This window comes from Pogona vitticeps, chromosome 11 (assembly GCF_051106095.1).
Source record: "Pogona vitticeps strain Pit_001003342236 chromosome 11, PviZW2.1, whole genome shotgun sequence".
Classification (NCBI taxonomy): Eukaryota; Metazoa; Chordata; class Lepidosauria; order Squamata; family Agamidae; genus Pogona; species Pogona vitticeps.
Genome location: NC_135793.1, coordinates 24467720 through 24488981, shown reverse-complemented (window position 1 = coordinate 24488981; position 21262 = coordinate 24467720). Strand labels below are relative to the sequence as shown.

The 21262-nt window shown below is 48.3% G+C and overlaps 1 protein-coding gene across 10 annotated transcripts in view; it reads right to left on the bottom strand.

Annotated features, from left to right (window-relative positions):
• MBNL3 (muscleblind like splicing regulator 3) overlaps nucleotides 1-15145 on the bottom strand; it is an 87220-nt gene extending 72075 nt beyond the window's left edge. For 6 of the 10 annotated variants that reach the window (XR_012081379.2, XR_012081380.2, XM_072981158.2 and 3 more), the window contains exon 1: nucleotides 14881-15018. The gene's annotated coding sequence lies outside the window, so the exon portion shown is untranslated. Of the gene's footprint in view, nucleotides 1-7318; nucleotides 12940-14515; nucleotides 14820-14880 lie in introns of those variants that run through there. The other 4 variants (XM_020795866.3, XM_078380718.1, XM_072981162.2 and 1 more) reach the window with 4 other exon arrangements.
• Between the last annotated feature and the right edge of the window lie 6117 nt (nucleotides 15146-21262).

Sequence of the window (21262 nt, the reverse complement as noted above, 5' to 3'; positions counted from 1 at the left end):
ATAAAAGGGGCCACCACCAAGCAGGGACGCCTCGCCCACTTCACTTCCTTTGGCAGATGTGCCCAGAAATGTAAGGCTCGCGCAAGGATGTTTGGTTGAGAATGTTTGCCCCCCCCCAAAGTCCCTCAGGCTGGGGCGGGCAACTTTAAAAGGTGTAGAAGTCAATTTTGTGCCCACCAACACACACACACACAGTGGTCCCAGCAAAGGCCGTTATGTGGTCTCGAAGCTGCGTACTGCCCAGCCTGCCTTCGGGACAGGAAAAGTTCAAAGCAGAACTTTTCACTGGGAAACAGACCAGACGTTATGCAGCTGGCAATGCCTTGGACAGTGGACGCTTTTTTTCCCACTGCAAGGGAAATGGACTGGCCCAGGGGAAAAGGAAGGAGCCAAAGGAACGTTTGGTGCAAACAACAGGCTCAAGGGGAAGTGAGTAGATCAGGGTTACTCAGTGAGGTCATGGTTCTCCAATTACAGTCAGAACATTCCTTCTCTGGTACGCATGCAGGGACACCAAGGGAACTGCAATTATTGTCTTTTTGCAATCCTCACGGATGCTACACAGCCAGCTCTTTCGCCGAGTTTCACCCTCTTCAAACTTGGCCTGCAAACTGGGCATGTGGAAGTTGTGGGGGTTACAATACCCAAACTCCCCCAAAACAGCACGGACTGCAACACCCAGAATCCACCAAACCCTGGCTGGACTCGCGGGGAGATTCCAAGAGCGTACGCGCCCAAAGCCACTTTCTCTGTCTCCTAGCCGAACGTGACGTCCAGATGTCCGCGGCCTCTCGGTTAAGTCCGCAGCCCTGTGGCCACGACGGTTTTAGCCTTTGGCTGGGCTCCACGGCCAACCTCCCAGACCAAACCTGACCTCGATCTTTCACAGAAATTGTAATCCTCTCCCCTTAAGGGCAGGAAACACACACCAGCAAAGCCTGACATGGCTGCTCAGGTCCTCTGTCCCTCCTTCCTCCAGCCACAGAACTGCCTAGACAGTTTCATCACTCGGGGATCAAACACTGTTCAGGGGGTGGCAACTCCGGCATTCTGGATGCAACACTGGCATTCTTTAACCACCATATGCATCTGCCCCTTTTTGGTTAAGGAAAAAATATTAATGCAAGCTTTCCAGGAAGATTCACTTGTGTTTTCTTACTGATAAAGAGGGATGGATAGCTCGGTGACCTGGAGCAGCCGGTTGCTGAGTCAGGGGTCAGCAACTTGATTCCCACTCCGTCTGGTAGGAGATGAGCTGGCCGATGTAGTCTTGGGCAAGCGACACAGTCCCAGAGCCTCCCCAGAAGAAAAGTACAGTACATCAGTTCTGAGTATTCCAGATCTAGAAAATCCTAGATTTGGGGTTGCCAGAAAGTTGGAATCCACTTGACGGAAGGTAGTTATTAAATTGGACCTGCATGAAAATGTTCCTCTCTGACATCATGGGTGAGGGGGGCCTCCCAGCCACTTCCCCTGCCTCCTGGTTGCTTAGATTTTGGTTGCCAACTTATGATAGAACACACAAGCTAGTCTGTTCCTCTGACTTGAATAGCAGCATTCTTTGTCCGGTTGAACTGAGGAGCCGGAATGTTTTAGATTAAATACAGTGGCGCCTCGCTTAGCGATGTTAATTCATTCTGAAAAAATCGCTGCTAAGGGATTTCATCGCTAAGCGAAACGCGGTTTCCCATTGAAATGCATTGAAAACCGGATAATCCATTCCAATAGGTACGAATTGCCATCCTTAAGCGAAAATCGCCTTAGGAAACATCGCTAAGCGAAACGCGGTTCCCCAACTGAAATGCATTGAAACCTATTCAATGCATCTCAATGGGGGAAAAATACAACAACAATTTAAAAAAGAGTCAGAACAAAGTCAAAATTGGTTAACAAAGGGTTTATTAAGTGCACTTTATGATTTCAAACATTTTAAACAGTAAACTTTAACTTTATAAATAACAGAAAAACATTTAAAACACAGCAAACATGAGGCTGTTTAAACCATCGTTAAGCGAAACAGGGGACCCAAAATTTAATCGCTATGCGAAGCATGGTCCCAACCATCGCTAAGCGAAAATCGCCCATAGGGACCATCGCTAAACAAAGCATAAAAACGCTCCAAAAAAGTCATTGCTAAGCGATTTCATCACTAAACTGAGCGCCCGTTAAGCGAGGCACCACTGTATTACTAATTTCGCTAGCAGGGAAGCCTTAAGAGAGGCATATCAATGGCTCAGGGTTTGGGGGAAAATAGCCATGCAAAATCTGGGAAATTACCAAATGAATGTGTCTAGAGAAGAGTGGGGTGGCTATGCGGGAACTGGAAGGGTAGCCGAGGAGGACTAGATTCAACCCTAGAAATCAAGATTTCACATGCCAAGTATATGGGGTCTCGTTAAGACTCAAGCTGTACACAAGATGCAGCCAGGGGAAAGAGGCAGTCCAAATTCTTATCTCTGGCTGTCATCATCCTTTCCTCCTCAACTCCCCTTGGTGCTGGGGGGGGGGGCTCAGCTATCTAACGAGCACATCGTCACCGCCTAGAGCACCAGGCACAGGAGCCTAATTTACTCTCACCATAGAAACCGCTTCCATTTCTCACAAGGCATTTGATTTCCCTTAATGTCCAAGATGAGAAGCCAAGACCTCGTTAATTACAAGCCTCCGTCTTTACAGGGATGAAGTTTCTAAATCGTCTTCTCCAGGGAAAGCAGATTTAATGCTCGGGGAGAAATTTTATGACTCTGTAAAAGTAAGCCAAGAACCTAAAACTCTGGAGCACCAAACAGTTTGTTTATTTAGATCCTCTCCTTTGGGAGAAACCTCACTATGACATTTCACAATTTGCAACAGGACGTAAGGCTAGCAGGTCCTATTGAAATCTGTTTAACTTGGATCCTTTCTGGCAGTCCAGGGCATCCACAAAGCTCTTCTCCAGCACCATATTTCAAACGAATCAATTTTATAATTCAAAAGATGGCGTTTTAAGCAACACTGTGTTTCAGATAAGATTCTGAACAGCATTACTTTATGAGAGACAAACCAGGACACTCGTTCAGCTAGTGGTATAAATACCACGGATGGAACACAGAAATTGTTCCTGTAGGAAGCAGGATTTCCACCACACTTACTAAAAATCCACTCGGCAGCCACCCCCGTATCTTTCTGCAAGCATGACATGCCTTCTTGGGGGTGTAAGATATAAAAATAGCGACACGTGTACGAAGGTGGGACAAACTCTCCTCATCGACAAACTACTGACATTCTGCGGATCTGACAGATCTTGCAAGATATATTGCAAGTTCTTGTGAAATGGGTCCAAAAGGGTTCCTAAGCAGGACAGTGTCATAGCCTGTACAGGACACAGAACATCCCGATGAGAAACAGACACTTCTAGCCCCGTCCTGATCGCCAGCCTGCCAGTTTGTTTAACTGCAGAAAATATCTGGACCAACCCTAGTTACCCCACCCCAACCCCTGGTGATCTTCTTGTCATTACTTGTCCAACTTACAAAAGAAGTTGCATTCAAAAAAAGAAGAAGTTGCCCATTCAAAAGCTGCACCCCAATCTGCGTCAACAAAAATGGCTCCCAACGGCATGACCCAAACAGGCAGCCCTACACGTATACCTGCTGTGCGGTATTAGGGGGGATCGTGTCTGGAAGTGTAGGGAACGTGTTTCAGGGACAGCACATCCTTTTGGGAGTCTGAGGAGCGGGCTTGCATCCTTGCATCCTGGCCCCATTCGAGGGAATCCCGCAATCGGCTCAAGGAAGACCGCCATGGAAGTCCGAGCTCTCCAGAAGACTTTGCTAAGTAAACCGAGCAAACTAGGGATTCCACAAGACGGGAGGGATAGCGGTCCACCAACGGATGCGTTAACACTTCCAAGAAAAGGAAAGGAAAAGAAAAGGAATCTTCTGAAACTCTGCTTCCAGGATTATTTGCTGGGAAGCAACTGTATTTATTTATTTATTTTGTTTGGTATCATTTATAGGTCTCCTTCCTCCCAACGAGGGGACGCGAGGTAGCTGACGACATTAGGACTCAGCCAGTAAACTCTTCCACCAAAGGATCTATTTAGCCACCATGGGAAAAATGGACCCTGAACAGCCATCATCCTTTGGTTTGATGCACCTTGGCCTTTCTTGCAGTCTCATGTTGAACATTGATTGAGATGACTGTGTTGAACAGAGGGTGGGACTCGACGGCCTTATACGCTCCTTCCAACTCCACAATTCCATGATTCTGTCAATCAGCATTTGCTGTGGGTCCTATGGCTACATGTGTGTGCGTGCACACGGAGAGGGGGAAACGCTCCACCACCTTCAGACAAAAAACAACAACACGGATCCTTTTGCCCGACCCAGGTCAGATCTCCCTTCACCTGGAACAGATGCTCTGGGGTTAAGAGGGAAACCATCATTTTTAACACCCTGAGCTCAGAAGACATGACAGTCCATCCGTAACTGACATGCCTAACTGGTAGAGATGTAAACTTTCCAAAAAAAATTCCATTATTTCCAAGAAAACCTCCCCCCAGGGAAAATATAGGGTTTTTCCCCAGAAAAAATGATTTTATTATTATTATTATTATTATTATTATTATTATTATTATTATTATTATTATTATTATTATTATTATTATTATTATTATTATTATTATTATTATTATTATTATTATTATTAAGTTTATATCTCTAGTAACCGATCTCCTCATAACTAGGATGCTTACGTTAACCAGCCTTTTGGAATTCTGTAGCCAATGTTAGTAACACAACTGTCAATGTTTGTATCCCACTTCAAGGCAAAGAACAACATCACTGGTATGCAAATCAGGCCTAGTTGTTCCTGAACGTCATCATCTGTTGATTTATCCACAGATAGGTTTAGCTAGTTCAGCAGTTTTATTGATTGTATTGTTTTATTCTTTCTGAAGTATTGATTGTATTGTTTTGGATGGTATGCATTTGTTTATTGAACTGTATTATTCTTTACAGTGACTGCATTTATTTAAAATATTTTACCCCACCTTTCTCCTTTAAAAAGGCCCAAGGCAGCTTACAGCATTATGCTGATTATGTATGATTACGTTGTGAACCACCCAGAGAGTGCTTATTTGAAATAATAAAATAAATAAAATTCTGTCCTACACTCTTAACCAAGCGTAGTATACAGTGGTGCCTCGCTTGATGATGTTAATTCGTTCCAGCGAAATCGCTGTAGAGAGAAAACATTGTCAAACGAAACGAAAAAAAAAACCATTGAAATGCATTGAAAACTGTTCAATGTGTTCCAATGGGCTGAATACCTGCGAAGATCCTCCATATGGCGGCCATTTTCGGTGCCTGTAAAGCGAGGAATCCATCCTAGAGAACAGCAGGGGGCCATTTTCTTCAGCCGGTGGCCATTTTGAAACCCGACGTCGTAAAGCGAAAATCTGTTCCCGAAGCAGGGAACCGGTCATAGTTAAACGAAAAACCCCCATTTAAATCATCGTTTTGCAATCGCAAAAGTGATCACAAAAACATAATCGTATAGCGATTTCCTCGTTAAGCGAGGCAGTCATTAAGTGAGGCACGACTGTATGTATAAATCCGTGGCTTGATTATCATGCTACAAGCATCTCAAAAAATGGGCAAAGGCCAAGAAAACTCACCCTCAGTAAAATCCCTCCATCTTGGAAATGTCTTAGAAAACTGTTTTCTGTTCACTTCAAAAAACTGAAGGCCAGTAATAAGAAAGCAAGCAGCTTTTTACCTCCCTTATGGATCAATCTTTGTCTGAGATGGTCTATATGCAATTTTTTTAAAAAAATGCTCATGTTGTTCCTCCTTTACATCAGGGTTTTTACAACCTGTTGCATCCTACGTTGCATCAACCTATGTAAAAAAAAAAAAAAACAGAATCCCACCATGGCAGTAACAAAACATTTACTGTACTTGCCATGCCCAGAAGGATTTCTACCTTTACAGAAATTCCTTCATTGCTTTTTTTAAAAAAAATGTTAATTTATGGGACGCGTCAGTTACGATTATTCATGAGTAGTTGAAAACTGTAACAATAATGACAGTAACTCTTAGTCCATTTCAATTCAAGCCCACCCCAACCCCTGCCTCTCGCTTAGACAACTTCTGGGTAAGACTTCCGGAGAACCCCTGGTTCCAGCATCTCCTAAAAATGAAAACTTTTGCATATTTACTCTGCTGAAGGTTGCAACTTTAAGCAAGCGTGCTAAAAACACAACCTTCCCTTCACACAGATTTTCTGCTCTCCCCCCCCCCCTTCCCGCGCGCGCCTTTCCTGGTTGCAACGTCTGTTTTCCACTCCGCCATTCTTTGCAATATTAAAGGCAACCATTTTGGCGAGGCGCCCCCGAAATTAATCATCAAAAAGACGCGTCTTCTGCCAGGCCTACGCCCCAGTCCGTGTGACATGCCCGGGCTTCTGAAGACAAACTGTTCTCGGGCCCTGCCTCCCAGAATCCCTGCCATTTACAAGCAAGGGCGTGTTAAGCGGACGGGGGGGGGGGGGGAGAAGAAATCTCAGGCTGCCACAGACCCGAGGCCTCAATTTCTCAAATGATTTTCCAGAGCGGAAGCCATCGGCAAAGGGGACAGGCTGTACCGAAGGCATCAGGCTCATGCCTTCAGAGAACTGTTGCATGGAAAAACACAATGAGTTTTGACCCAAACAGCTGGCGCATAGGAAGTCGAAAAAGATGCGATCCACCCTTGGCCACTCCTGTTAGGGGCCCGAGCCGAGAAACCAGCATTTCCTGTCACCGTATGCCTTTGTTCTACTGAACGCCACGCCACTCGGCAGAGTCGGCCGCATTTTGCACGTGTCTTGCTGTGTGCGCCTGCAATTATCATCTTTAATACTCCCAATCGCCTCCCAGAAAATTCCAGAGGAGTTGGACTCCAGTTTTGTGTGTATGTCTGTGTGTCAGACCCTGCCTGTCTTCAGAGAAACAGGAAAAAAAACGTGGCTTATTTTCGGTCGTCTGAGACATACGGGCCCAGCCGATCCTCTGGAACCCGGCAGCATTTTTAACCCGACAAAGCCCGGTGCGCAGACTTGTGCCAGCGTGAAACAGTCTTCACGAGAACTCCAGAGCTGACATTTTCATCAGTATGCACAAATGCTTTTCTGCGTACTACTTACAAACATGCATGCACGCTCCTAACTAAGAGTCACGCAGGATGCTTTGGGAAAAGTTAACTCTACCATCTATTACTTCATTTTATCAAGCCATGGAGTCGCGTGCGCACACACACACAGGTTGAGAGGAGGGGAAAAGATATTCAACTCCTACCTCATCCTTCTAAATAAACTCTGCCACCTTCTTGCTTCACGCAGGAGCTGTGGGTTCAGAGGTTCGCGTCTCCATGGCAGTCACCCTCTCCAGAGCAAACAGACCCAAAGACCCAGCGGTCTCCAAACACACCCCTTGGTTCGGGTTCGGCGTGGCAAACGGTACGTGTGGAGGGGGGGGGGGGGAAGGCTGGTCTGTTTACAGTTTTGCCATGCCAAGGACAGAGCAGTAAACAGCTGTCAGGAAAAAGGTGGTCAGGACTCCCCTCCCCGTCCAGAGTGCTGCCAAAACTCCTCACTCTTTCTCCTTTAAAAAGAAAAAGAAGGAGTTGAAGAACGTCCTCCTTTAGGAAATCTGCCAAAGGGCCTTTAATCACGAAGCTGTTTTCAGAACTGAACAGAGATCTTATTGACACAGCTTACAGCCTTCTGCAAGGACAACAGATCAGATTACACACACACACACACCTCTCAAGTCATTTTTGGGCACTAGACTCCATGAGAGGGGGGGGAGGCTATGCCTCGCTGGCAGAGGAGCACTGTTGGCTCAAAAAGGTTCAAAAGGCAAGTCTTTCTTCAAAACGATCCACACTGAACAGCGTTGGCATAAAAACTAAAAGGTGCTACAGTAAAATAAGGGGCTAGTCCACATGAGGGAGATATATGGCAGCTCTACGGGTACAGCGCCTCCCTCTCTCTCCACCAACCCATCAGCAAACGTCCCTTCCCCGATGTGTCCTCAAGAAAATGGTGTCTTGGTATTTCTGTCGAGTTGCTTTTTTTTTTTAAAAAAAAGGTTGTTTTCTCATCATAATTTTCTATAATGAGAACATAGGTTTTTTTTTTTTTTTAAAAAAAGCAAGATTCACTGGAAAACACAATGGTGCTTGGAAAAGGTTGAAGGCAGCCAGATTAGGCATCCTTCAATCTCGAGAGACGATGGTAACGTGCTCTGAATAAAAGCAGTAGGAAAAGAGGAAGACCACATATGAGAGGAACGGACTCTCTAAAGGAAGCCATGGGGTTGAATTTTAAAGAGCTTGGCAGGGCCATGGAGGACATAGGACACCCTGGAGGTTACTCATTCACGGGGTTGCCTTAAGTCAGAGATGACTTGACAGCATGTAACAACAACTATTTTCTCAGGTGTGATTGTGTTAAGACCTCGGCACTTCAAAACATTAACAAACACCGTGTCTATCACCACAATGGAAAAAAAAACACAATATGCTGGAGAGATCAAGAATATACCAAGATCTTGAGACCCACAGGTGATCTGCATGCACTGTCTGCCATTTGCACGCCTGCCTGCAGCCTCAATTGCCTTTCGCTCGTCCAGCATCATTTGTTAAGAGACGGTCAAAGTGGCCTTTTGGAGAGAAACACAGCTCATTCCCCCTGTTGCTCAGTTCGGAAATCGTGGCCCTCTGTGATTGGGGGGGGGGGGGGAAACACCAGACAATAAACATCCCAGGCCTTCTGAACATCTGGATGGACCCGATTACAGTGAAAGCACGGAAACATCACCATCGGCAAAGTTCTGCTTGCTTGCACAAGGCGGGGAAAGAGAAAGTGTCCACACTCCAGACTGCAGAACAGGACTTCCAGAAAGCTTAACTGCGGGCCCCAGAGAAAAGTAATTTGTCCATTCCTGATTTGATAACTCCTTGGAATCAGAAAAAAGCTGGCATCAAGAGTACGGAGAGAGCAACTTCGTACAGTATCTGTAATTATTTTTCCTACTAATTTATCATTTATCTATCCTTTCGCCAGACCCGTGCGGTGGTATATTCTGGATTTTTGTCCGTAAGTTGGGGTATGTTTGTGACCTGCTTAGCACCGACATTTAGATGAAGACTCCATGTGCAAGAGCAGTCTACATCTCTGGCACTGGCAGGTTTGATGGGGATAAAGGAGAGAGTCTTCTTAGTGGCTGCTCCCAGGCTATGGAATTTTCTCCTAAGGCAAGACCAGACAGGCCTTTTCCACCAGCAGTCCTGGGCTTTTTTTTAATCCTAGTAAACATTTGGCAAATGACAGCCCTCTAAGGAAATTGTATTTTTAAAAAAAACAACTGGGAGGTGGGCCCAGTCTTTTTGTTTTGATGCATTTCACAATAAATTTTAACTCGGCTGCCTTTCTTTTCCTGCTGGATAGACAATGTCCTTTTTCACATAATTTTAAATATTTTAAATGCAATGGCTTTCTTAACAGACTAACCTGCATTTTCATATTGTTTATTGATGATTATCATTATTTTTTTTAAAAAAATTTCCCCCGCTTTTCTCCTGAAAGGGACTCAAGGCATCTGTTGCTATCTCTTGACATTTCTGAATGTGATGGTTATTTCAATGATGTGCTTTCAATTACGTCGTGTGCCACCATGAATTCACACCTTGGGAGGCAGGGAGGCAACCATTACGTAAACAAAGAATAAACAAAGGTTGGGTTTGCTTGCCCAATCTACCCGTCAAAAAAAGGACCTTGGGCGCACCTGCATCAGGTACCGTGCTGTGATCCTCCCTTGCACCAGGCACCCTCCGGAGTACATGGGTTTGATCCACAACGACGCTCCACCTTATCCCCAAAGTGCACCCTAAGTTCTAACTCTGATCCGCGCCACTACAAAGATAGGCTTGGATGTAAGGTATTCCTGACGAGCAGAGCCCCGAACCGGAACAGCAGAGCAAAGGCAGCTGAAGATGAAGGACAGCTGAATTTCAGCTGCCTCAGCCCACCTCAGCAAGATCAGCGGATGGGATTCTGCCTGCAGTCGCAGCCTTTGGCGGCACAACAGACAGGAGAAAAATAACACCGGTGCAGTTTTTGAGATCTGCAGTTTTGTGAATCCTTATTGATCCCAACAGGGAGCTGGCTTGAACTGAATTTCCCAGCATTGGCACATTGACCTTAGGTCCAAGCAGAGGAGATTCCCCTTGAACTACTGAGCTATCCGGCAGTTCTCCTCAGATTTTGCGAGGACAGACGGGGGACGGGACGGCACAACATGGTTCGCTGAGCAAAGTGTGTAGGAAAAGCACACCATTCCACACGCTCCTTTTCTGCTTAAGATCACAACCGTGGCCACCCTCTACCCCTGAAAGATGGCCCTTGTTAAGTTGCTAGCATTTTGCCTAAAAATTTTTACCCCACCTTGGAAAAAAATGCCTTTCTAGAACCCCTTTGTTCTAGTTTGTTGTTGGTGTCTTTAAAAAGGCAACAAACGACGGTGTGCATTACATGCTGTCAAGCAGCCTCCACCTTAGAGTGACCTAACTAGGCTTTTTCTAGGTGAGTGAGATATTTAAGGAATGGTTTGACCGGTTCCACTCCCCCAGTGAGTTTCCGTGATTGAGCGGGGATCTGAACTCAGCTCTTCTAAATCCTAGAAGATTTAGAAGACCTGAGTCTATTCACTCCACTCCACTGGGTAGTACAAATGTCAATTTGAAGGTGTTGAAACAGGTTTTTCCTTAAAGGCAAAACCACCAGAATGGCCCATAAAAAGTGAACGGTTCTTGAGAAAATGATTCTAAATCCACACACCTGAAATGTCATGCTTAAAAGTACTTGGAAAACCATTGACAGCCCGTCAGTGAATTTGAAATGTTAACTCTTGTTATGCTCTGCCAACCCCCTCCCAAAACATAACACATTACAGATCACCCTATTATTTATAACTCATTTGAAGGTGGAGATCTGGAAATTATTTTTTTTTTATGATGGATCACAATTCCCCCAAAAGTGGAAGTTTTCCAAGCTGATGTTCATGCAGGCATACACCCGGGGTTGCTGCCTCCCAGACTAACTCACCTGGAGATGTAGGCTTGCTCATTTCTAGTATTTGGGCTGCTAAGAGCAAACTGGAAGGTGCTCCCCTTTTTTTTGCACCCGGTTCTAACTACTGAACTTCAGGATTCAAATGCAAAAGCAAAGGGCCCCCTCGGTGGCCTCAAGGGCACTCCAGAAATTAGCCAAGCTCCTTTAAAAAAACAAAACAAACTACAATTGTTCCAATCATTGTCATCCTCTTAGAATTGCAGAACTGGAAGGGACCCTCTGGATCACTGGGTCCCGTCCCTCTCGAGGAGACCCAGTGGGGGATTCGAACTCCAAGCAAGACCCTAGTAAGGCCCTAGTAAAGGAGTTCAGAAGCTGGCTGGATATTCAGTGGTTTAGATCTGTGGCTGTAGCCTCAAAGGCTGGGAGTTCAATTCCCCACTGGGTCTCCTGGGAGAAGAGCCAGCCTGGGTGGTTTTGGGCCAGCTGCACAGTCCCAGGGCACCCCCAAAAGAAAAGAATGGGAAACCACTTCTGATTATTCCATGCCTGGAAGACCCTGAAAAAAAGTCTCCATAAGGCGGAATGGACTTGACAGCACATGATGACAAAAGGAGTTCAGAAATGGAGGGGTGGCTTGCTGCACCCCGCAAGAGGGTTAAAGGGGGAGTGTCAATAGCATCCCTCTCACTAAATAATCTTCTGTCCATTGTTTCCAAGGATCCTGCCATTTTAAAAACAGGGAAGTAACCTGACCGGAACACTGCAGCTGAATCAAAAAAAGGAGAGATCATAAACCCTTTCTGGGTGATGTTCCTAAAAACCCCAATAAGCTGCTTAACACGCACACAGTCCAAATTCATTTTTTGCCCATTCACGCCGGTGGCCGAGGCGAGTCAGAAGCAGGTCCTTCTGACCGTATCGGGCAGGAGCGATGCCGAGAATTAAAACCACTGATTCCGCTAGAGCTCAACAGACAAAATGCAAGATCTGAATGCAACGAATACGGTAGAGAAATAGGCCAAACTCGCCCTCTGACAGCCACCCACTTGCTAGAAAATTTCCTGCCTGCTTCCACCGTCCTTGCCCAAGGAGGTTCTGGTCTCGCTCTGAAAAGGTCCGGCTGTTCTCTACTGAACCAGACGCTCGCTCGGCCCTTCCGGTTCTGTGCTGTGAACTCTGACCGGCAGCGACGGGAGGCCTGGTGGGATCCTGTCCAAAGACTGACTAGGCCTCATCCTGCTTCCCTTCTAAACCCAGGCAAGACTGTTCTGGCCAGGCCAGCTGGGAGACCCTTTGGCCTTGGCTTCACGTCGTGATGCCAGCCAGGAAAACCCAGTGGCGAGGAGTCAATCGGTCCACAAAAATAGCATGGATTGCTTGCACTCTCAGCTGTGGGGAACAGAGTCCTGGTCTCTAGGGAAAAAAATGCCTCTGAGCCAGTGCAGAGGGCAGTTCCCTCATCACTTGCCCACAGAAAAGGCGAAAGCAGATCTGCTTCGAGACCATGACATCCCGTTTCCAGGTACAGTCTTGTTCCCCACTTGGGGTCCTCCCCGAGGCTGGCCCAATCTCCTGGGCACGGTGTGCCAAGAAGACTCAGGAGAACAGGGTTCAAATCCCCACTCAGCCAAGGCAACCCACTGATGGTGTCCAGGAGAAGCCACTTCTCAGAGATCTCCCATCGCTGCACAACATTATTGGAGGGGGGGCTGAGAGAAGTCAGAAGCTACTGGATCACCCCTGACAGAGACTGGGAGCTGGGCCACAGGGTGTGAGCCTAAGGCGGGGAGAGCTAAAGTATAAAAGTGGGGGAGGGCGGGAGGGGAGCCACAGGTGGGTGCCCGGGCCGGCCTGTCTCCCCCTTCTCTCCCTTGCGTCCTCTCCAGCCAGCGACCAAAAGCAGGACCGGCTCCCTCTGCCACCGCCCGTCCAAGCAATGAGTCAGCACAGCCCGGCGGTGCCCAGGCGGCACGCCCGGCCTGGCCAGAGCTGTCATGGATGGCAGGAGGGAGGGAAGAGGGCACGCGGCGCGCCTCCCTGCCTCCCTCCCTCTCTCTCCCGGCCCCTCTCCAAGGACTGCGGCGCAAGGGCGCACCGCCGCCTCCGCCTCTCCTCTTGGGCCGGGAAGGGGAGGCAGAGGCCGGCGGGCCCGGGCCCATCGCGGGCCCTCCCGGTGCACGTGGGGAAGGGGACGCGGCCGGGCCGGCGTCGGGGGAGCCGAGCATACCCGCGTCTCTTTGTTTCCAGGCAGACTAGAGTGCGGGTGGCGAGGCCGGGCAAAATGCGCATGTGTTTTGGATGATGGTTGGCGGGGTTATTTATTTATTTCCCCAATTTTTTTGGCTGGGCTCCGAAAGGTCCTTTCCCGAGAAAGAGACGCTTCCCTCCCGTCGTCCTTTTCCTCCTCCCGCTCCGACGGAGCTGCCACGGACGCGTCTGCTAAAGCGCCGCTTTGGGGAGACGCCGCCACCCCCCAAAAAAAAGCCACCCAGCCCAGGCAAGTACAGGCTCGGGCGGCTCCAACCGGAGAGTCCACCTTTCCTCCCCAGCCTCCGGCAACAGCGGAGCGGAACCTCTTCCGTTCCCTTCGTCTGCCCGTCTCTCAGGCCAGCCGCCCAAATTCACCCGAGACACATTTTCCTCCAAATCATTAGTCACTTACAGAGCCTCCCAGACGCCTCCATTTATCCACTCATCCAGTAAATTACCCGGAATATTTTTTTTCTTCTTTTTCCCATCTGAAAAGTCGAACCGCGACCGGGTCCTAACAGACCTTCTTTAACGACCCAAAAACCCAGACAGGAGTTTTTTTTTGGTTCACTGATCCTCAGACTCCCTCGCCTCCCCCCGCAGCGAAGGTGGCGAACTTTTTTTATATACATATACTGTATAAAAGTGGCGGCAGTGCTGATAAATTCTGAAAAACGCCTCTGAGCAAACGCACACCAACAACCCAAGTCTGGAAAAAGACCCCGCCGCCCTTCTCTCTCCCCCCCACCGACCCGATGCTCAAGAATTCTGCCAGTTACATCCCAGACGCCAGGTACGTTCCCAGGCGGACGTGGGAAGAGTTTCTCCAGGTAAAACGTCAACCGAGCCGAGCCGAGCCCCCCTTTTCCCCGCTCACCCTCTGGGTTTTTTTCCCTCTCTCCCCAAGGAGAGGTTTCATAAACGCTTTTACTAGCCCGCGATCCTTTGACTTTCATCGGAAGGAAAATGGAAACATTGCCAAAACACAAGCAAAAAAAAGAGAAAAAGATACTGTTTCTGACACCGCCGCTTCCTCTTCCAAACAAACAGAATAGAGAAAAGCCCCGACGTTTCCCTCCCTCTCCGAAGCCGGCCCGGTTACAGTATCGAATTCTTCAACGGGCCTGCTGCTTCTTTCTAAAAGGAGGCGCGCGCTATTACGCACCGCGGGCCGGCGCGGACGCGCTGTCCTCTGCTCTGGAACCGGGTCAGCTTCTCTCTCTCTCTCTCTCTTTCTCTAAGGGAACGAGCCTTCTCCTCCACTTGCCAAGGCTCGGGACCCGGCCCGGGGAAGGCAAAGGATGCGCTTGGCACGCGGGCCCCCCTCTCCGGAGCCTCCCCAACCCAAACGGGAGGGAAAAAAGGGAAAAGGAAATCGGTTCCAAAGGCGGCGTGCATTTTGCAGAACGCAAGGGCGCACCGCAGGCCGATTATTCCGCTTTCCAGACGGATCGGGAAGGAAGGAAGGCAAAAAAAAAAAAAAAAAAAAAAAAGAGGTTGCATTTGGAGACCCGGGAAGGAGCCGCTTACCTTACGCTTCTCCGCTGCTGCTAGCGCGACCCGGTGGCCAGGAAGGAGCTCCCTTCTCCGCGGCCGCGGCCCATGGACGCCTCCTCGCCGCCGCCGCCGCCGGGCGAGCGCAGGAGCAGGAGCAAGAGCGGGAGCAGCAGCAGCAGGAGCAGCAGCCGGGCGCGCAAAAGGCGCGGCGCGCGGAGCGGACCGCGGCGCCGGGCGGCCCCTCGGGGTGGGCCGGCGAGAGGCGCGGGGAGGGCGCGCTGCGGGGTGGCTGCTGGGGCGGGCGGCGCGGCGCCTAGCATGGGGAGCTCATGCATACCGCCATTTTAAAAAAAAAGGGGGGGCGAGGAGAGGAAGGAGGGAGGGCGGGAGGAGGGGAGGGGAAGGGAGGGGAGGGGAGGGAAGAGAGCAGCGCGCCGGGGCGGAAAACCATGGGGCTGGAGCAGCAAATCAACGCCAGGACGGGCGGACGGGGAGGAGGACCTCAGGGCCAGGGAGGGAAGGAGGGAGGAAAGGAGCGCAGCACCAGCCAAGCTTGCAGGGAGACTAGCGAGGGCTCCGCGGCCCGCGGGGAAGGCGAGGCGAGCCTAGACGGCTTTTTTTTTTTTGCGCAAAGCTTGGAGAGAGCTGCCTTTATTTGGAGAGGCGAGCCTTCCTCCTGTTTGGCCGCTTTGGGGGGGCGGCCAAGGAGAGGCTGGGAGGGGTGCCTGGGGGGGTGGGAAAGATGCGCAAACGCGGCCAGCCCCTCGACGCGCAGCGGGCGGCTCCCCGGCTCCTTCTCCTGGCCGGCGCCCTAGCTGCCTCTCGCTTGGCGTGGCCTCTTCCCCCCCCCCCCGGCTGGAGATGGTACGGTCGGCCCGCTCCGCGCCCGGGCTGGCGGCGAGGCCAAGCGTCCGGGGAGGGGGGAGCGGCGGAGGAGGAGGACGGTGCTTGGCTGAGCCGCGCTGCTATAGCAACACGGTGCAAGCCAGCCAGGGTGGGGGAGGATGATTATTATTAATATTATTATTATTTGGAGGGGCTCTCAGAGGAGTTGAAGTCAGGCCCGAGCCGCATCTTGCAGAAGGCGAAGCGAGAGGCTTGGGGAAAGGCGGACCAGGGCAGCGTGCCTTTTTGCGCAAAGACATTTTTTTGCGCAAAAAGGCGCACTATATAAAAAAACCCAAAAAAACCCCCATATCTATTTAAACCCCCCCCCCAAAAAAATCAGGACTGGGAAGATTGTGGTCATCCAGAAAGTGCTGGCTATTCTTCTCTGTCGCCTGTGCCGGCTGGAGTTCCAGCTGGATAGCTCATCAGTTTAAGCCTCTGGCTGCAGGTTGTGGGTTCGATTCCCCCACTGGGCCTCCTTGAGAGGGACTGGGACTCAATGATCCAGAGGGTCCCGTCCAACTCTGCAGTTCTAAGTTTAAAATATCTGGCGAGCTGCACTTTGCCCGCTCCTGCCCTCAAGAAATATCGATTGCTTCTTCAGGCTTGAGGTCTCAAGAGGAATCCAAAACAATTCTGCGAAAAGATGTTGGAGCCATGCCAAAAAAAAAAAACTATCCTAGGACGGCAATCAGAAGATGGGCAGCAGAAAGGGATTGCAGCTTGCCTCCAAAAAAAAAGAGAGAGAAACTAGTAAGATCCCATTGGCACAAAACTGGCTTTGAAAGCCTTTGAAAACGCGGGGCTGTGCCTTTGAAAACGCGGGGCTGTGCCTTCCGCTTAAAGAAAAGAGAAGCAGAGAGGACACTCTTGAGTTTGCCGGGAAGGCAAAATTTTGGAATGGTGTCGTACATCAAAAGTATTTGAGTGTCACTCTGGATCAAACCCTGACCTACAAAGAACGTTGTCTAACCACCAAGCAGAAAGTCGCCACCAGAAAGAATATGTAGGAAACTGGCTGGGTCAGACTGGGGTGCACACCCCACAAGCAATAAAAACTACGGCTTTGTCCCTGTGCAGAATATGCTAGCACCGCGTGGTATAAATCAGCTCATGCCAAACAAGTGGATGTAGCTCTCGGTTGAGTCCCTCTCAGTGCTGGTTTCATTTTGGAAAATGCTCCCTTAATCACTCCTTTTTCAATGTGTCTGGGATAAGGTTTAAGGCACTCTACGTGTTGCGTAGTCTCGTTATATGTTTACAAAACTCACTTTCTGAAAGCTCTCAAACAATAGTCCTAAAATAATTCTAGCCATCTGTACTTGCCATTGAAAACCTTCTGACCCAGTTCCCTCCAGATGTGCCTGACTACAATCTCCACCATCCCCTGCCAACACAACCTTTGTTTTTCCAGGCTGCTAAGGATCCTTAGATTATTATTTCCTCCTCCCCCCCTTTCCCCTCTTTTTTAGTTTATTGTTTTATTATTTGGTTATTGGTAATACCTGCACCCCACCTTTCTTCCAACAAGATTAAGGCAGTAGAGGTGACTTCCACTTCTTTCTCCCTTATCTTCAGAACAACCCTGTGAGGTAGGACAGGCTGAGAAAGAAACAGGAGTGGCCCAAGATAACCCTGTGAGATTCCTGGCTATGGGTCTTCCACATTCGACCCTTTTTCCATGCCATCACCCTGGACTGAATTTGGTTTGCGTTTTGCTGTTCAGGAACTGCCATGAAATCCATCCTAATAAACAGGGAACACTGTATATTTTTCTTTTAATAAAACCTAAAGAATGACTTTAAAACTAGTCATGGGGCTTGTTTGATCTGCCTTTCCTAAGAGCTTGGAGAACAGAAGGTGCGCGGGGTTCTGAAGCCTGCCAGGCGTGCGACTTGGCATTCAGGCTCACCTTTGGGCACAGAGCTGGGAAGATAGCAATGAGGGCCGGATCCCAGGTGGGCCTTTTGTTTACCTGTAAAGAGATCAGCTCACTTGGGGGAGATGCAGTGGGGAGGATGAGCTATGGCGCAAGGCCCGGCCAAGATGTAATCAGCGTCACCGCGCTGCAAACACCCAGTGGGTTTGCACACCTCTGCATCTTCTGTGCGCCCGCCGTGAACGCTGACGGGTTGCCAGTGAGCCTTGGCGTCTGACCCTCAGCAGGGCTGAGGTGATGGGCTGGTTGCATCATCTGTTATCCAGCTCTAAAAAACCCTTTACATTGGCTGAGTCTGCTTTTGTGCCAAGGATTTTTAGAGAGAACTTTTTGAACTACAGCCCCTAAAATCCCCTAGCGGGTGCGGCTGGCACAAACACTGCAAACCTGCCCCCCCCAGGCAGTGCAGCTAGCAGCCTTGCCAGGTGGGGATGCTGAGATTTGTAGTAGAAGAAGTCACATTTCAGAGTACAGTGAAATATACACATCCTCAGAAAGAAGGCTAACTCATTTCAGGACTTGCGTGATCTACGTTTGAGCAGGAAGTTTCAAAATGGCAGCTGGGCTGGGGATTCTGGGCATTTTAAACCCCTCCCCCCCCAAAAAAAAGTTACTTTTCCCGGACTGCTAGAGATGCTTTCTACACTCATTTCTTGGTCAGGAATTATGCATTGATTGGGGAGCTTGCAGATACCCACAGGTACAAACTGTGAAGAACGGGACAGAGGCTGCAGGTGTGAATTCAACCTAGAAAGTGAGAACTGGAAATTGTTAGCAAAATGAATAACGTCAGGGAATGCAGAGAAACCTCTCTGCTCTTGCTTTGAATTTGAATGCAATTGTCTGCCATGGGTGGCGTTTCTCCCAGGCGATGGAATGTTTTCTAATACCCTTTTTTATTGCAATTGTTTTAAACACACACACACACACACACACACACACAGAGAGAGAGAGAGAGAGAGATTTATAAAAGAACCACGTACTGGAAGGGCTCTGCAAAAGAACACAGCCTCTTCCAGGACTGTTCTGGACATCTGGCCGAGGAGCGACAAAAGCTTTTAAGCACTTCAAACCCTCCTAGGTATGCTATACAGCTGTGTGATGCATGCCTGGCCTCCGTCTAGCTGTCAGTCAAGCTAGGAGAATTTACCAGTGTGGTGTTTCTCATATTTGCTTTGTTCAAGGTTTACGTTGCATGCAGAGGGAAACCAGACGTCTGTGTAGTTCAAAAATCCACGTATAACTCTTACGCCTCCCCCCAAATGTAACTACAAAGCATAAACCGTTGATTCGTTGGAGTTCTCTTTTATAACGTTGACAGTCCTTTATATACTGTACTATGTACAATGAGCCTTAAAGGTCTTTCTCTCTCTCTGATCCAGAGGCTGGTGGCTGTTCTGGTGGCCGGGGACACAGCCTGGATGGGTGGGTGGGTGAATTAAAAAAATATATCTGTGTATAACCCAAATCATGCAGTTCAGGCCTGTGCAATTCAAAGGAGAAGTGTACATTACTTTTGGAAAGTGTAAAAAGTTTTCTTTTCTGAACAGTCATTAGTAAATCGAAATACAAAGATGACAGTATGATTCATAAGTCAAAACAAAGTTTTGGATTGCACCGTGGCATGATCAGATCACAAAAAGGCTACCAACGAGGCCAGCGTTCAAGTTCTCCAGACCTGTACTTCGGGTGGAAATGGTATCAATTTGGGAGCGAAGGAAGAATTAAAAAAAAAATCAATGCCTACGGAGTTTGTCGGGTTTCAGGATTTTTAGTCTAAAAGAAAACACATACATACTTTCATGTACTAGTTATCATGGCATATAGAGAGTTTGATTACGGGGAGGACATGTGGACATACATGAACCTGTGCATACACGCAGGAAAATCCTGTTTCCTTCCTGGAGAGAGAGGGCTGCCGAAGCTGCAGCTTATTAAGCTGATAAAATAGGTCATGCAAGTGGAGGGGGTGAGAAAAATCAATGAAGCCACACGCTAATGCAACATTGATCAGAAACGGCCCATTTAGAGGGTCGACTCTCATGAGATGAGAAGAGGTCTCTGGCTTTTGGACGGCTATCCGGAGGAACAAAGGGAAGACCTTTATCCTTTCATTCTGCCCCATTTTATAATCCTAAAACTCGAGCAGGAGTGTCCCAGTGGAACAGGACAGATGGAAAGACATTTGCTCACAAGGACTGTTTTACAGGTGGAACTCACTGCTGCAGGATAGGGCGGTGGGCACTCATTTAGGTGAGGATTAAAGGTCTTAGAGGGAAATTATTTTGTCATCTCTTTGATGTCTGATATTCGGGCATGAGTGTTGTGGTTGGTGAAGCCAGAACAGCCCCACTTGGGCACGCGAGGTTGTTCTCAGCAGGCTTGGGGGAAGCAAAAGCTTTCCAGAGGTTCAAAAATGGTAGTCACAGATGTGATGGGTCACTGGGAGGTAAACACAAACTCTGTCTTTATGTCCGATTTATCAGGCATGCCAGTCTCCCAGAATCAGATATGTGGAACATGAACAAGACATAAGCAGTAATAATGGTTTACCTGCAATGTATGAAATTCGTGATGGTTCGCGGCTACCCACGAACTACAAACTATTACAAACTGGTTTGCTTTCTGGGTTCGTTTAAGGGGAGGGGGTGGCAATTTTGTCAAAGCAAAATGAACAACGGAGTGGAAAAGAGTTTGACACCTTGTTTAGTTTTGACAAAACGGGTCCCGTGACCCAAACCATGAACCAGCCCAGATAAATGTTTTCCCCCCATTCGTCATTGAGTTCATACCCATCTCTGGTTTTGTCAAGGGCCGCCAGTACAAAAATCTGCCTTGCACATGAGTTGCTCCGGTGTGGTCATTCTTCTTAGTTTTCTTAGACCATTGAGGAGTTATCTTTTAGGGTCTATACCTCTCAAAGCCACCCAGCCAGAATCCCATAAGTGACAGAGGCAGGGAGGACCCAGTTATAAAAGTGAGACCAAAGTCTTAAGATTTCAGCCCAAATAGATTATGGCCTTCTTCAGAGAGATTAATTTGTGGTGTATATTGAATTGTTTCCTCTTTGTTTGGTCTTATCCGATAAGTAGTCTCATGAAGCTGTGTAACAGAAAATATGGGCATTTAAAAAAATTGTAATAAAACACAGACACACACTCTCTCTCCAGAGACTTCGGTCTGTCTTTTATAACAGAATCCCATACTGGCCATGCAGATGTTATAATTTGGGAGTTTGGGCATGCAAAATGTAGTATTCTGCCTTTACATCTGTAAAAATAAGCAAAAACACACACACACACACACACACACACACACACACACACACACACACACAAACACACACACACACACACACACACACACCACTTTATCTTCTAGGATCATGCAATGGATTGACCCCAAAAGGCAAGCCTGCAGGAGCATTCCTGCGTCCTCTTTTCTCTCCCTTCTTTACCATTGCTGTATGTTATTATCCCTGCCCTCCGCAGGGACTTAACTGTCTATTAGCATAATTTAGGTTATTTTCAGAATCTAATCTAAGAAAACAAATTAAAACATCCAAACCCTTCATTAGTTCCCAGAGAA